The 14993-nt window shown below is 56.7% G+C and overlaps 1 protein-coding gene across 1 annotated transcript in view; it reads right to left on the bottom strand.

Moving 5' to 3' along the window:
* MYT1 (myelin transcription factor 1) overlaps positions 1–14354 on the bottom strand; it is a 53777-nt gene extending 39423 nt beyond the window's left edge. Inside the window, exon 1 of the mRNA XM_036323381.1 lies at positions 14339–14354. The gene's annotated coding sequence lies outside the window, so the exon portion shown is untranslated. The remainder of the gene's footprint in view (positions 1–14338) is intronic.
* Between the last annotated feature and the right edge of the window lie 639 nt (positions 14355–14993).

Raw genomic sequence — 14993 nt, 5'->3', positions numbered from 1 at the left:
CCTCAAAGGGCCTCCTGTGGCCTCCAGGAGCACGACACTGAGAGAAGCAGACTGGTTGTCAAGGAGACGCCTAATGCAAGGTCTTCAAAGGACTGGTTTGGTGCCTACCGTGTACCTGCCTCCCTGAGCCATGAGTCATCCGCAGGGGACCCCTGTGAGGACTGGCCTTGACCGGAGAGGTGTGGGCTGACTCCTGGCTCCCAGGTCCTCACCAGTCACCAGCACACCCAAAATGAGGACAGGCCCACCCGCCGGCATTCAGATCTCCAAGCCCACGGCAGGTGTGTGGGAGACGCATGTGGGAGCCACACAGGCCCTGAATGAACAGGCAGAGGCTGCAAAGTGGGAGCAGACAGACTCACACCTGGAAGGGATGACGGACACTCGGGTGAATCAGCCAGTCGCAGGACGTGTCTCACACCTGAGGGCAGAGGTGAGTGTGCACAGGGTTCGTTCTCCACACACATTTCCTGGTCAGGAGACGCCGCAGCTGCCTGTGCACTGGCTGACGTGCCAGGCGCCAGCAGGATTTCTTGTCTCCATGACACGTGTAAATGTGTGAGGTGACTGGGGCATGTGTCATGGCAGCTGGAGGGGAGAGCATAAGAGCCTGAGTAAGGTCTGCGGTGCGGGCAGGACTGTTTCCCCTCTTGGCACCCCAAAAGGGCCCTAGACATGCCCCCACCCCTGTGTGACCCCTCGAGGTCCCCCCTGCTTCCCAGAGCAGCCCAGCCAGTGAGCAGAGCAAGTCTCTCGGAGGGAACTCTGGTTTTCTGTTTGATGGGTGACAACCAGCTCACAGGTGCTTCCCACGCCATCTGGCCTCACTCCCTGTGCTCCCCATTCCTGCGCAGGGAAAGCATGGGGTACAGAGCGTCTGGGCACAGGAGCAGGATGGCACCTCCGCGGCCTGGAGCTCACACCCCTGGGACTCGGCGTCAAACAGGGCGCCCCCCCAGGACCAGATCCTCATCATGAACCAGTTCTCCCCTGATGTGAGTCCTACCTCTTCCTGGGAAGCTTTTGGCAGAAAACTATCATCACTGCTGGGAGACAACACTCCTCCTGGGCCGGGTCCCCCAGGACCTGCCCATGGCCTGGCCACGTCACAGACGGGACACCTCCTGTCTGACACACGGAGGCAGCACACAAAGGCCCCGCCGCCCAACTCAGAGTCCTCAGGCTGGAGGGCGGCCCTGCTGGGGCCCAGCAGGATGTGCCTTGCAGAGGCCACCTGCTCTGGACACACTGGGTGGAGGGGCAGAGCTGCTCCCACACCTGACCTGCATGCCCCCTTTCCCATCCACGAAGTGAGGGAGGGAGGCCTGGGGATTGAGAGCTCGTGTGCAACGTGGCCTCCCGGGGTCTGGTGCACAGTAGACACGTGAGGATGTCGCAGCCTTATTATGGGGATCTGAAGGGAAGAGCAGGTTGTCCTCAGGACCAACCCTGCCTGTGAGCTCTTAGGTGTCTAATCAGCTCATCGGAATCCCTGTGCATGGCCTCAAACAGCAATCAGGCCACTTGGGGGCAGGTGGTGCAGAGGAGGCCTGGCCATGACCCCTCTAGGACCGGGCATCACCTGCCCTGTCTGTCCACACTGCCCAGTGTCTGTCCCCGCAGAGGCCCCAGACTCACTTCTATCACGAGACTGGCTGGCAGACAAACTCAGAGCAGCAACCAGGGCCTGCCAACAGGGTGGTGGGTCTGTGAGCAAAGCGCCTCCTGCCCACGCCCAGCCAGCCCTCTGCTGATGGCAGCCACTGCCCCAGCTCAGCAGCCCCAGGGCCAGCCCGCCAGGCCCAGGACAGTTCCTGACAAACAGCAGCACAAGCCCGGGGCCCCGAGCATGAGAGACGGTCTCGGGAGGCCCCAGCCCAGCCCTCCTTGGTTCCCCTCTGTTCCCAACATCCTGGCTGAGCCAACCTCTCCATGCGGGCTTGATGCCCCCTCCTTCCCAATATCGAATAAAGGGTCCCAGGGGCACCTCGCAGTCTTCTCAACTGGACCCTTCCTGGGGCTTTTCAACTCTTCAACAAACTTGAGGTTAAAATGACCACCCCTGTGGGCTCCACAGCCCGCAGCCTCCCTCTCACCCCATCACAACCACATTTCTTAAGGGACCCAAACTGGCTAACTCTGCTCCTCACTCCCCACCACAGTGGCCTCCACCCACAGCCTTCCACCAGAGCACGATCCCTGAGGGGTCACCAGTCACAGCCATGTCACATCCCCATGTGCACCCAACCCCGAGCCTCTCCCCCACTGCCTGCAGGTCCTTCTCTTCCGTCTCTGGTCCCTGCTCTTAACATCTGCTCCTCGTAGGACGGAGCTTCCCCTCCCCGCTCCTCGAGCAGGGCACCAGCATTGTCTTGGGCCCCAAATCCTGCCACAGTTACATCCTGAGTCTCACCACAATCCAGCAACTTCTGTCTCTCAAGCTGTTTTGTTTGCGAAAATGGACTGATTCTAAAATTTACATATCGATTAGAGGAGCACAGGATTATCAAACAATGAAGCTGGACCCTCTCACACCATACGCAAAGATTAGCTCACAGTGGATCACAGATCTCAAGGCAAGAGCCAAAGTCTTAGAACGCATAGGAGCACATCTTCCTGACTCTGACTTAGACAATGGTTTCTTAGATATGACACCAGTAGATCAAGTAATAAAAGAAAAAAGTGGGGAAATTGGACAGCATCAAAGTTTAAAGCTTTTGTACATCAAACACCATCAATAAGAGGAAAATACAACCCATAAACTGGGGGAAAATGTTTGCAAATCATATATCTGATAAGGGACTGGTATTCAGAACACATAAAGAATCCTTACAACGCCATAATTACTAGACCACCCAGTTTGAATGGACACTTGTCCAAAGACAACATATGAATGCCAATATACACATGAAAAGAAGCTCAACTCTAGTCTTTAGGGAAATGCCAATTAAAACCACAAACTCACTAAAGTGGCTATAATTCTTTTAAAACTCACACAATAACAAGCGTTGGAGAGAATACGGAGAAGCAGGAACACAGACACGGTGTTGGCGGGAATGAAAAGGGCACAGCCTGGCCAGCGGGGCTCAGGGGTTGAGCAAAGTCTTGGGCACCAAGAGGTCACAGTTGGATTCCTGGAGAGCACATGCTCAGCTAGAGGCTCAGTCCCCACTGAGGGGCTTGCAGGAGGCAGCTGATGGATGGTTTTCTCTTATCGATGTTTCTCTGTATCCCTCTCCCTTCCTCTCTCTCTAAAAAAAATCAATAAAAACATATTTTTAAAAATAAATTTTAAAAATTAAGGTGTATCATTAAAAAAAATGTTTCTTTAGACAACTTTAAAAATATATATCAAGCATAGAGTCACTATATGACCCACAATTCCATCCCTAGGTAAAGACCCAAGAGAAATGAAAACATGTCCACACAAAGCCTTGGACACAATGATTCTTTACATCTTTGTTCAGACCAGCCGAAAGGTGGGAACAACCCAAGTGCCCATCAGCTGCTGAATGGACGAAACAAAAGGGCATGGGGCCTCGCCTCAGTCGGTTAGGCACCGGCCCGGCACACCGAGGGGCCGGTCAGGGCACGCACAATGAACATAAACAACTGGAGCAACAAATCGCTGTCTCTCTCTCTCCTTCCTGTATCTCTAAAACCCATCAATCAGTTACTTTTTAAGATGCCGCTGAGTATCTTCAATGAGATATCACGTGGCGATGAAAAGGAGTGCGGTGCTGCTAGTGGTGGGGTGTGCGAGCCTCAGACACAGAGACAGCGGGAGCACCGGGCTGGGCTCCCTGTGCACAGCCATCCAGAAAGTGTCGGGGCTTGGGGCGGGGGAGGACTGTGGAGGGCACGGCTTTCCTTCTGGAGGATGGGGACGCTGTGGTCCGCGCGCTGATGGGCGAGGCCCTGGATGTGCGAGGCCACCGAAGCACTCGTTCCCACTGGTCAGCAAGGACAATTTGCGCATCGACATAATGAGTATAACCTGCTGGGTAAAATCAATCGCATCTACACAGATATCAATAAAAATGAATAAACTGGTAGTTAAGTGAGGAAGTTAAGTGAAACTCCGTAGTTTCAAAGTACCTTCCAGCCAAATACTTATCAGGTGCAAAGAGAAAGACTGTCACTGCGTCAGGAGCTGTAGGACGGCACCATCTGACCAAAGCAGAGGCATCAGGGCCAGGGCACAGGGCCTCATGCCCGGGGTCTCCAATCTTGGAGACAGCCAAGAAGTTCTACCAAAAGCTGACCAGCACTCTTCAGGAGGGTGAAGGTCATTGAAAGGTTAATGTGGTGATACATGGGCGGGCTACAGAGCATCTCAGATGGACATTTAAGAAAAATGGAATTTATTTAAGGAAAGGGGGGGGGGGATGGTATGTCCAAAGGGAAGGGCTGCACAGCACCCAGCCAAGGGGACATGGGGCGATGCTGGCAGCCCCAGCAGCCAGATTCCACCTCATATGCAGTCACTGTCGGCAGCGGGTCGGGGCTGAGCTGGTGGGCTGGGGGTCAGATGGAGCACAGGTGTGCGATCAGGTGCCTCCAGGACAGGCTCCCTTCCTTATATGCTCTGACACCTGGTGGCCAGCAAGTCCTTCCTGGCCGGTGTTCTCCGGAGGCGGGAAGCTTGGACAAGTCTTCCTGGTCTTGTTTCCTGTGGCAGGAAGCTTACAAATGGCCGTTAAGGATCATATTGCCCTATGGCCCTAACATTTTCCTCTTCTCTCTGCTTGTTAGTAATTATTCTTATGGAATCGGGGTGAAGGTCTCTATCTTCTGGAACCACCTCCTGCTGATTGGTGGTGTAGAGATGTCCCTGACCCGTGTTTGCACGTTGGGGACCTGCAGAGTGATGGTAGGGTTGTCCTGTAGGCCATGGCCGGGACTGGCTGTGTGTCTGTAATAGTTTGTATACAGTTTTGGAGCAAGGAAAGGAGGGCACGGCCGATGCGAGGTCTGAGAGAAGGAGACTCATTGAGGTGAGTGGACCCAAAATAGGTAGAAGCCACATCTTATTAGGGTACCAGGAAGAGAGGGATTGCCCAATATCTTGGTTTTGTCAGTTATATATGTGTAACTGTTCTGCCTGTTCATAGATTTTCTTTATGTTAGTTCCAACGAGACCGGAAGTGTTGATGGAGGGACAGCAAGTCTGTGACTACCTGCACAGACCCCTCCCTGCTCTATGAGGAGGGCACCAGGGCTACAGGTTGTCAAGGACTAATCGGCTAGGGAACCCAGGGGCCTGGGGAGTCGGCTAAGTGGTTCGCAGGGCAGAGATGCTCTTCCTATGGGTCTGTGAGTTCTGTTAGAGTGTGTTCAGGGCAGGCGAGCCCTCCCCATGGAGCTGCGGCTGAGATTGCCCCAATGACCCTGCCAGGACTAGACCAAAGCCCCTTCGTGTCCTGCGTGGGGTTGTGCTTTGCTGGGTTGTGCTGAGGATAGCGATGCCTGTTGGTGCAATGACTCCTAGGGCACTATCGCTCCGTGTTGGGAGTGGGCTGTAGCCTCAAGGAGTCCTGATGGAGAGTTAAGAAGTTGTTGGGAGTCCTGCATAGACAAAGGAGTCCTAGGGGTGCTGGTATAGGAAAAGGGCTAGAGGAATTATACTTGTTGAGAACATGGTAGTTGGGTAGAGAAAGACAATTGCGGACGGACCGCGCTTGGAGGTATTGTGTGGTTTCCATGTCGGAGCTTTGAAAATGGGGGCAATGCGGTGTGTAGCTTTCCCAGCCACCAGCTGCTGCGCTGAGCAGGGTTTGTGTCAGCAGTGGCTTGTGTTTGGAGTGCGATTGTCGTCCGAGTTTGGCTGGCTTCCAGACAGGCTCAGAGGGTGAGCCAGGACGAGCTGCCTGCCGCTGCCCACTGCTCCCCTGGGTGCAAGTCTCATGGGTCCCTTAGAGGTTAGGGGATTCATGCCTGTGGGGGAAGGAGAGGGGAGGGAAATGGCCTGGGAGTGCTCCTTGAAGGGAGAGGGCACACTGAGTCCTTTGTCCTGAATGTATTTTTCTCTCTTGCAGGTGGGAATCTTATGGGAGGTCTCAGGGGAGAGTCTTAATAGAATATTCATCAGCTTTCCAGGTGTACTCTCTCAGGGTCGTGGTCTCCGCTGATTGGTCGCTGCCAGGGCGGGAGTCATCATCCAGGGCAGCTCACTTGTCTGGTTGTGCTGCTTTTCTGGGCCTGGAGCTGCAATACAGCCGAGGCCTTGATGTTATCTTTGGAGGAAAAGGTCAGGGGCCTAAACCCTGATATGAAAGATCCAAACTGTATGTCCAGTGATGTGCCAGGGAGAGGAGGCCACCTTGGAGACAGGTTCTTGTTTTCCCAGTTTTGCCCCTTGCGAGGCACCCATGGCTTCCTGCCCTGGCGAGTGTCTGTCCCAGGCCCATCATCCCAGCTCTGCTCCTGTGTAACAGTCAAGACCAGCCGTGGGCAAACTACGGCCCGTGGGCCAGATCCGGCCCGTTTGAAATAAATAAAACTAAAAAAAAAAAAAAAAAAAAAAAAAGACCATACCCTTTTATGTAATGATGTTTACTTTGAATTTATATTAGTTCACACAAACACTCCATCCATGCTTTTGTTCCGGCCCTCCGGTCCGGTTTAAGAACCCATTGTGGCCCTCGAGTCAAAAAGTTTGCCCACCCCTGGTCCAGACTGATGCTGACCAGTGAGAAGCAGCCACCAGGCGCTGCAGCCGAGCCCGCCGTGAGCCTCTGCTCAGGGTGCTCGGGGTGACGGCATGGCCGCGGCGAGCATGCTCTCCGGAGGGTCAAGGGAAGCAGCTTTGTCCTGTATATGAAATGCTCCTGTGAGTTTGAGGTTGCTTCAAAAATATTTTGAAAAATAATGGGACATGAGGACATGATTTCAGTGACGGGGCAGTCAGTAGAGGTCTGTGAGGGGAGGTGCAGGTGCAGGGCCCCGCTCGCTCAGGACTGTCCCTGGAGCCCAGGAGGCTGGCTCCAACCTGCCCCGAGTGGCCTCGCTGGGCCATGCTACTCTGCACAGCCTTCTGGGTGGTGCTGTCCCTCGGGAGTCTGACAGCCACAACACGAAAAAGGAAGTGGCAATGGTGCCCTGGACACGTGGGCCCCAGGCAGAGGGACCCGATATTTGCCTCCTCCCACTCTGACCCCTATCCCTCCAACCCCGCCCCAGCTTTTCCTGCAGCCCCTGCCTCTCAGACAGGGAGCCCCCGCACCCCCGACCTCTGGGCTTCACACCTGGGTTCACAGCTGCAGGGGGTCCTCCCACCTGGCAATGCTGGCATCCCACCCACGTGCCAGCTTGTGGCAGAAAATGCAAACAGGGCAAACAGGGCCCAGGGGTAAATGAGGCAAGTTTTGCTCTTTTTCTTCCTTTTTCTTAAGCTGGGAGTCCGGGAGCATGACGTGGAGGCGTGCTGAGCGGAGAGACAGCCGCGCCTGCGCCGAGTTCAGGAGAAAGGGGCCAGGGGGCTGGCAGTCCGCTCCGCAAGGCTCTCTCCTGATTTTGCTCCGACGCCAGCCTCACGGGGCTTTCTCTGTCAGTAAAAGCCTAATGCAAGCCTGTCCCTGAGCCGCTGCAGCAGCAGCTCTCTGCTGAGGAAATAATACACTTTTCCATTTATATGCAAATAGTGACCTTTCACCCAGGCTATCTCAAAGAAGTGGTTCCTTAAAAATGCAAATAGCACGTTGCTGTCAGTTACTGTGGCTGAGTCTTTGTTATATTATTATTATTATTATTATTTCTTTTAACCTCACCAAGGCTGTAAAAACAGCAGCTAAAGTGCCCGCAGTAATAATGACTTTCTAAACCAAATCACAGGCCGTTCTCCAGGCATCTGTCACGGAGCCTGCCAGCGGGGAGGGCGGATCCCAGGTGGTGGGCGGAGTTGGCCAGCCCCCTGAGGCCCGTCCTGGGAGAGGCCGCTGTGCAGAGCTGTTCCAGCCTGAGTTGCCCAGGCCAGGCCTCCAACCCAGCCAGGTCTGAGACACAGGCTGCAGGAGCTCCATGTGATGCTCACAGACTTCACAGGGCACCTTCTACCCCCAGTGGAGTTCCACTATGACCCCAATCCCACCTACAACTGGGCTGATGGGACCCCAGGACGCTCTCGGAAGCTCCCCACAGAAGAGGAGTGGGGAAAGGGGGGCGGAACAGGGGGCGGGCGGGGGGACAGTAGTAATAAAGGTTGGAAGAACAGGCTAGGTCCACAGTGATGGCGAACCTATGACACACGTGTCAGAGGTGACACGAAAACTCATTTTTTTGGTTGATTTTTCTTTGTTAAATGGCATTTAAATATATAAAATAAATATCAAAAATATAAGTTTTTGTTTTACTATGGTTGCAAATATCAAAAAATTTCTATATGTGACACGGCACCAGAGTTAAGTTAGGGTTTTTCAAAATGCTGACACGCCGAGCTCAAAAGGTTCGCCATCACTGGCCTAGGAGAACAACCAGGGGGAGCCCAAAGGAAGTGGTCAGGGCAGAAGGCATTGGGGTGGGGGCTCCCCGCGATTCCCTCAACCCACCCCACTAACCAAGCCAGGCAGCAGGCCAGGCAGGAGCTGGGAAGACTTGTGCTATGTCTCCTGTACCGCCCCCAGAGCACAGGGGCGGTACAGAGCACAGGGGCGGTACAGAGCACAGGGGCGGTACAGAGCACAGGGGCGGTACAGAGCACAGGGGCGGTATCAGTGCCACCCACCCATCCTCTCTGTCTGTGGCCCAGAGCTTGGGCCACCCCGTGCTTAGGAAAAGAGGGCGGTGGCCAGCCAGGCTGAGCCAACCTCAGAAACCTCCAGAGCAAGCACCTCAGATTGCCTGTCTTGATCCAGGAACACACAGAGGAGAAGGCAGCATGATGGCCCGGCTTGGCACAGCCTCACCCGCCAAGTGGGGAGCCCAGAGGGCTGGTTCAGGGCCCTCCTCAGTCTCTGCCATCCCCAGGAGGCACACGGGCCTCTTTTCCCTTCTTCCCCCCAGGGCCTGTGAGGGAAGAGAAGGGCCAGCTCCAGGGCTCAGTGGCCCTCGGGACTGCCGCCAGCCTCCGAGCAACGCCAGGAGCTCTGCCCCATCTGGTCCGGCCAGGCGGCCTCAGAGGGACCCTGGACAGGAAGGGGCCTGGCAGGAGGGGTTGGGTGGGGCCAGGGAGTGCACCCTGTAGCATAAGAGTTGGGAGTCCAGCTCCCCTAACAGAGCCTATCTGGGGTCTGCAGGGGCCAGAAGCCGAGGGTCAAACCTGCAGCTGGACGGCAGGCCAGGGCCCAGAGCCAGCAGCCTGTGAGGGGCCACGCCAAACCCACCCCTCTCTGCTCCTGACGCTCTGAGGAGTCAGGGCCTGGCTGCGGCCTCTCTGGCTTTCCTGGCGGCTCAGTGGCATTCCGAGGCAGGCGCAGCAGAACTTGCATGAGCGGAGTCACAGCTCTCACCAACTGTGAGACCTGGCGGGTGCACGTGAGAGGAGGAAGCCCTCACCACTAACCTGCTTCAGGGGCCTCAGCAAACCACCACAGCAAGGGTGGGAATAAAAGGAGGTCACCAAAACGCTAAACACGCCAAAATCAGACCGTAAGAAGCAAGAGCCAGAGGCACGCTCACAGGACGTGGTCTTGTTCACCTGAGGCAGAGCCAGCCTCAAGAACTGAAATTCCTCACAGGGCATTTAAGTAGCTTTTCTTCTGACTCAATTTCCTTCCAACCTTGAAACCAAAATTGAGAAGCATCCCTGGCATGTCCAGCAGGGCCCTGTTCACAGGAACCTGGGCAGCACCTGCACCTGCGGCCAGTGGGAGGGCCTGGGCCTGCAGGTGCTCCTCAGAGGGAGCGGGGACGCATGCGAGGTGGGTGCAGCGTCCTACGGAGCAGCCAAGACGGCATATCAAGGATGAGACACTGAGCGCACCGCACAGAGAAGCTGCAGAGGTTCCCCCACACACACACACACACCCCGCCACTCCGGGGCCTCGTCAGGGGCCTAGAAAGAGAAGGAGACTCAGCTGCAGGGAGAGGAAGCGCCACTGGGAGGCAGGTTGGGGGTCTTCACTTGGGGACGGAGACCAAGGTTGGAGGAAGCTGGACACAGACCATGGGCGTCTCCCAGGAGGGCTGTGGGGGAGAGGCAGCATGTGCGCATCCCAGGAGAGCGCTGTGTCTGACCCGTCCCGGGGCACGCCAGCACCTCCAGCTCCACAGGAGCCCCTGGCCATCCTCAGGGGACAGGGCTGAAGCCAGTTACTCTCAGGACTCAGCAAATCCAGCAGGTGTAAAGGCTGAAGGGCTGCCACAAGTCAGCTCAGTAAGACGACAGGGACATGGAAGTATCCGGGCCCTCAGAACGGTGGGTCTGGCTCACCATGACTCAGAGCCTCCCTAAGCCACTGGCTGAGGTGGGTTTAAGGTCTGGGAGCCCAAGGGCCCCCCGGGGGCCTTGTCAAGCAGGCACCTGCACATAAGGGAGTGTCTGAGCTGCCACAGCAGAGGGAATGTGGGAGGCGGTCCTGGGTCTGATGAGAAGGGGGGCGGGGGGCGGGGGGGACCTTGGAGCTCAGGTTGCTCCTCTAATGTGCAGCTTTTAGGGAACAAAATGGGGAAAAGGAGAGGCCCCAGATGGCTTCTGCCAGAGCCTCAGACCGACGTCCAACACCATCAAGGTGTGAAGCCAGGCGTGAGTGTGGGTGGGAGCCCGCAGCAGGTCCAGCAGCAGCTCAGGCCATATGGCGTGTGTGCCTACATCTAGGTCACCGAGTGAGCACATGCGCACCCCGCCACCACCCGAGCCACACAGACTGCCAGTCCTTCAAGGACCTATCACTGCCCGCCCGCTCAGTGCATGGCCCGCTACACACGCTGGCCAGCTCCATGCTGCCAGGACAAGCCCCTGCAGTTACCAGAACACCCTGAAGGTGGGGCTGCAGATGCAGCGCCCGGGGTAGCAGGAGGGGCTCCTGAGACCAGATGCCCAACCCTGCGCCGCTTACTGCTGCCTGTGCTGGTCCTGACAGGGCCTGCTCACAGCCGTCCTCCAGTCACTGTCATGCCGTCTGATTAAAAGAACATTGCACTTTTGTGGGCAAATTTAAAAACGGAAAAGGGATGAAGCGAATGGTAAGGCCTCTCTTGGCACAAGACAGCACACGTGTTCCTGACGGTGAGAGCCAGGGAGGGTGGGATGGCGCCAGCAACGCTGACGGGAGGGGGTGGGGGGTGTTGGAAGTGCCCGGAGCTGCGCTGCCCTGCGGGGTCCTGTCTCTGTTCTCTCTGATGCGAGCTCCGCGCAGAGTCTGAGAGCAAAAACATTTCAAATGAAACACGTCCCTCTCTCGTTTTGTTTTGAGTTTTTAAAGCAACGTTTGGAGAAATGAAACTCAGCATTCATGAAAGACAGAAAGTACTCTGAGGCCTCAAGACCTCCCCCACCAGACCCGCAGCGCTCTGGCTGGGCTGCCCAGGAGGGGTCCCCAGAGAGAATGGCCTTGGGGTCTTAGGAGCAGAAGGCCCCAGGGGCACTGCTCTCACCCCTCTGGGAAATGGCATTTTGGGGGCTGACTAATCTAATGATGCCAGCTCCCAAAGACCATTTTCCTATCAACTCTCACCACAAAATTCCCGTTAAAGTAGACACTCAACTGCTCCGTTATTCATGAGGGAGTTCACAGGAGAGCAATAGGAGGCGGTCTGGGAGCTGAGACTGGAGCGAGGCCCAGCGGCACCTGCAGGGCTCTCCTGCCGGCTTTCCACGGCTAAAAGCCGACAGCAAGAGGACCTGGGCCAGGCCTCCAGGGCTCGGGCCAGTGCAGTGTTGGTCTTCCCAGAAAGCCTGGCTACTGACTGCGTCCTACTGGCTTCCCAGTGCCCTGCCGGCCGATCAGGTGACAGGGGCACCCAGCCCCTGGGCCAGTCCCCGCCCCCTGTCACTCCATTGCTCTGGGCCACATGGTGCTGACCAAGACGGTCACCAGGTGGGGCCTGAGCTTTCACCATGTCACATGGCACGCCCAGCCCATCCAGGAGGAGCTGGCCCCACCAGTGTGCCTACTGCCATCAGGGCAGCCGCGGGAGGCCAAGAGGACCTTGCTGGCACTCTGGCACAGTGTCCGTCTGCAGATACTTTGTCTTGCTGTGTGCCCAGTGCTGGGCCATGCAAACCAGCATTCCCAACGGTGTGGCCATCGCCAGGCATGGGCCCCATCCGGAGGGAGTTCAGCTTGGCTCTGTGCTGCCTACACACTCCAGCCCCCCCTCCGCCCTTCCTCTCCGCTCCCCCCCCCCCCCCCCCCCAGCCATCAAGCTCACAGAGTCACCATGTCCTGGTGGGCATCCTTGGTGACTCCAGGCCAAAAGAGGGCAGTAGGAAAAGGAGGGGCCAGGCTCTGGGCAGCACCAGGGAGAGTGCCCAGAACAGCTGGGCCCAGCTCCAGCCAGAACCAGTGCTCCTCTGCGCCAGGGGCCAGCACACTCAGCAGGCCTGTCGACATCTCTGAGCACTGACAGGGCTTTCAAGTAAAAGCTGCTGTGACAACCGGGACAGAGCAAACTTTCAGCCCCAAAGGCTCTGCGCCCACAGGGGGTCACCTCTAACCAGGTTCTCTGCCATCTGGCACCAGAACTCTGCTTTTGCCAGAACCTTCCAAGAAGGTATATTGTCTCAAGTACTTGGGGCTGCCTCTAGACCAGGGCAATCCTGAGGGTCCCACAGGCCCCCAGGTCAGAAGCGGCCTCCTTGACCTGCATGAGCTCCCAGGCCCACATCTGGGCCCTGCAGTCCAAGGGAACTCAGCCCAGGTGGTTCCAAGATGGAAAGGCCTCTGTTCCCCGCTCTCATGGCCCCGGGGAGGGCCACTGCTACACAGGGGCCCTGTCTCCAGCTCCAGGGGCCAAGGGTTCCTGCAGCTGCCTCCTCTTTGCAAGCAAGCTGCGGCCTGCGCCCTGGCTGGCCTACTCTGCACAGCAAACCACTCTGGGAAGCTGGCAGGTCCTGTCCTGTGGGGGACGCCCTCCCTGCTGCGCCACAAACTCCAATCCCTGCTCTCCCACTCTTTTGTTTATCAGTAACTAACAAAGCACATTGAAGGGGGTGATCGTCACAGCCCAGGACCGACGGGAGGGGGCCCTGGTGGCAAGGACCAGAGTAAGCACACTTGTCACCCTCGCCCAGGCTCACCCCTCGGATCTGCCCAGCACCCGCCTGCCTATTGTTCACTCAGCCACTAGCCTCAGAAACCATCACAGGTTCTCTGACTTTTTTTTAAGCCACTAAGGCAACATTTCCCACCTCCCTCTCCCAAAAGAATGGTGATGATAAGGATTGTCAGCAGCACCCGGACAGGGACAGTCTGCTGGCCGGAGACCAGCCTCCTCCTGCTCCCAGAGCCGCCTCCCGGTGCTTTGTTTCAGGAATTCAACAAACTTGACCGGCCAGTGGTATCCACTGGTGACATGGACGCTGAGACAAGAACAGCTGTGGGACAGGAGGAAGAGGTAGGCTCCCGCATGAGGACCCGCACACACAAGGGCCCGCGCTCGTCTACTTTCCTGGCTCACAAAGAAGAAAGTGATCCAGGGGACAGAGCAAAGTCCACGCCCTGACATGTCACCCACAGGCAAGGGCACCACGTCGCTCAAAGCTCACACCAACTGCTCGGCCAACCAGGATTTTTAGCTTTAAATACACAAGCCCAGTTACACCAATACAGACACCATGGCTCTCGGGACCCTGTCACATCGCGAGAAGGGACCGAGAGGAACGGCTACTCATTCCTGCACTCTCCCCACAGATGCATGCACCTAGGTGTCGTTCCCTAACTTTAGAGATACGTGACAGGCAAAGGCAAATGCTCACATGACCATCTCCACTCCGCGTCTCGGGGTGGGGGGGCCACACATGATGTGCGGACTGAGTCCCCGTTCCAGGGAGATCTGCTGCTGACGGAGGCAGCGTCCTCTCCGTCACAGCCGCGGCCCCACAGCTGCCGGCACCCCCGCTCCTCTTCCAGAAATGCACGTGAAGTTTCCCGCCTGGCTACCAGGCCCCCACTGTCCTTCCCGGGAGGTGCACAGTGTCCACTCGACTCAGAGGCCAAGCCTGCGCGTGAGCAGGGAGGGCCCGGGAGGGAGGAGACCAGCCCCGGCGGACCCCGGAGGAGAGCGCCTCGGCCCAACAGAGCAGCTCTAGAGAGCCGCCCCCGACCTGCTCCCTGCAGAGAAAGCCTTCATCCTGGCAACTAGCTGCTCGCATGCCAAGCCCCTGCCCCCGTCCCTCCGAGGGGGGAGCTAAGCACCCGGGATCTGCCTTTGTCCGCGAAAGAACATAACATTGACTTACCTTTCCCCACAGCTATTGTCTGTCCTCTTTCAAAATGACATCACGGAAAGCAATCATGAAATTTACATGGGGGGTGCAGGGTGGACGGGAGGAGGGGCAGGCAGCTGCCTGCCAGGCATCACATGTGGGGAAGCCTGTGTGCGGGTTTCAATTAAATATCTTCTCCCCTCAGTGTGCGGGCTCCTAAGCCAGCGAAAGGCAGCGTCTCATTTACTTAATGACCGCTCTCATTAGCAGCGGTGGCACGGGCTGGCAGAGAGGCTCCTTTGTAAATACGCTACCCATGAACCCTTGGGGCTCAATATATCTGTTTACTCTCCGAGGTGAAATAAATTTACAGTATAGCATCAGCAAGATGGATCTGCTGACCTGGGAACTGAGAGGGGCCTGGCTGGCGGAGCCCCCAGCTCCTGCTCTGAGCCGCCTCCAGCACAAGGTGCCCGCATTTGCCCACACTGGTTTATAATTAATATGCAACATGATTGGGTTTTTTATGCAAAATACACAAAAGGGCAGAGAGCGTCACAACTGCCATGCTCACCCCCCTCTGCTTTCTCCACCAGTGGTTCAGTCCAATAATTCCTAATAGCAGCAACCGGAATGACAGATGCCCTGGGTTAGCATGGCTGCAGAGAAAGTACTTTACAATATTTAT

Source organism: Myotis myotis, unplaced genomic scaffold (assembly GCF_014108235.1).
Source record: "Myotis myotis isolate mMyoMyo1 unplaced genomic scaffold, mMyoMyo1.p scaffold_m19_p_9, whole genome shotgun sequence".
NCBI lineage: Eukaryota > Metazoa > Chordata > Mammalia > Chiroptera > Vespertilionidae > Myotis > Myotis myotis.
This window is presented reverse-complemented; position numbering and strand designations above follow the sequence as displayed.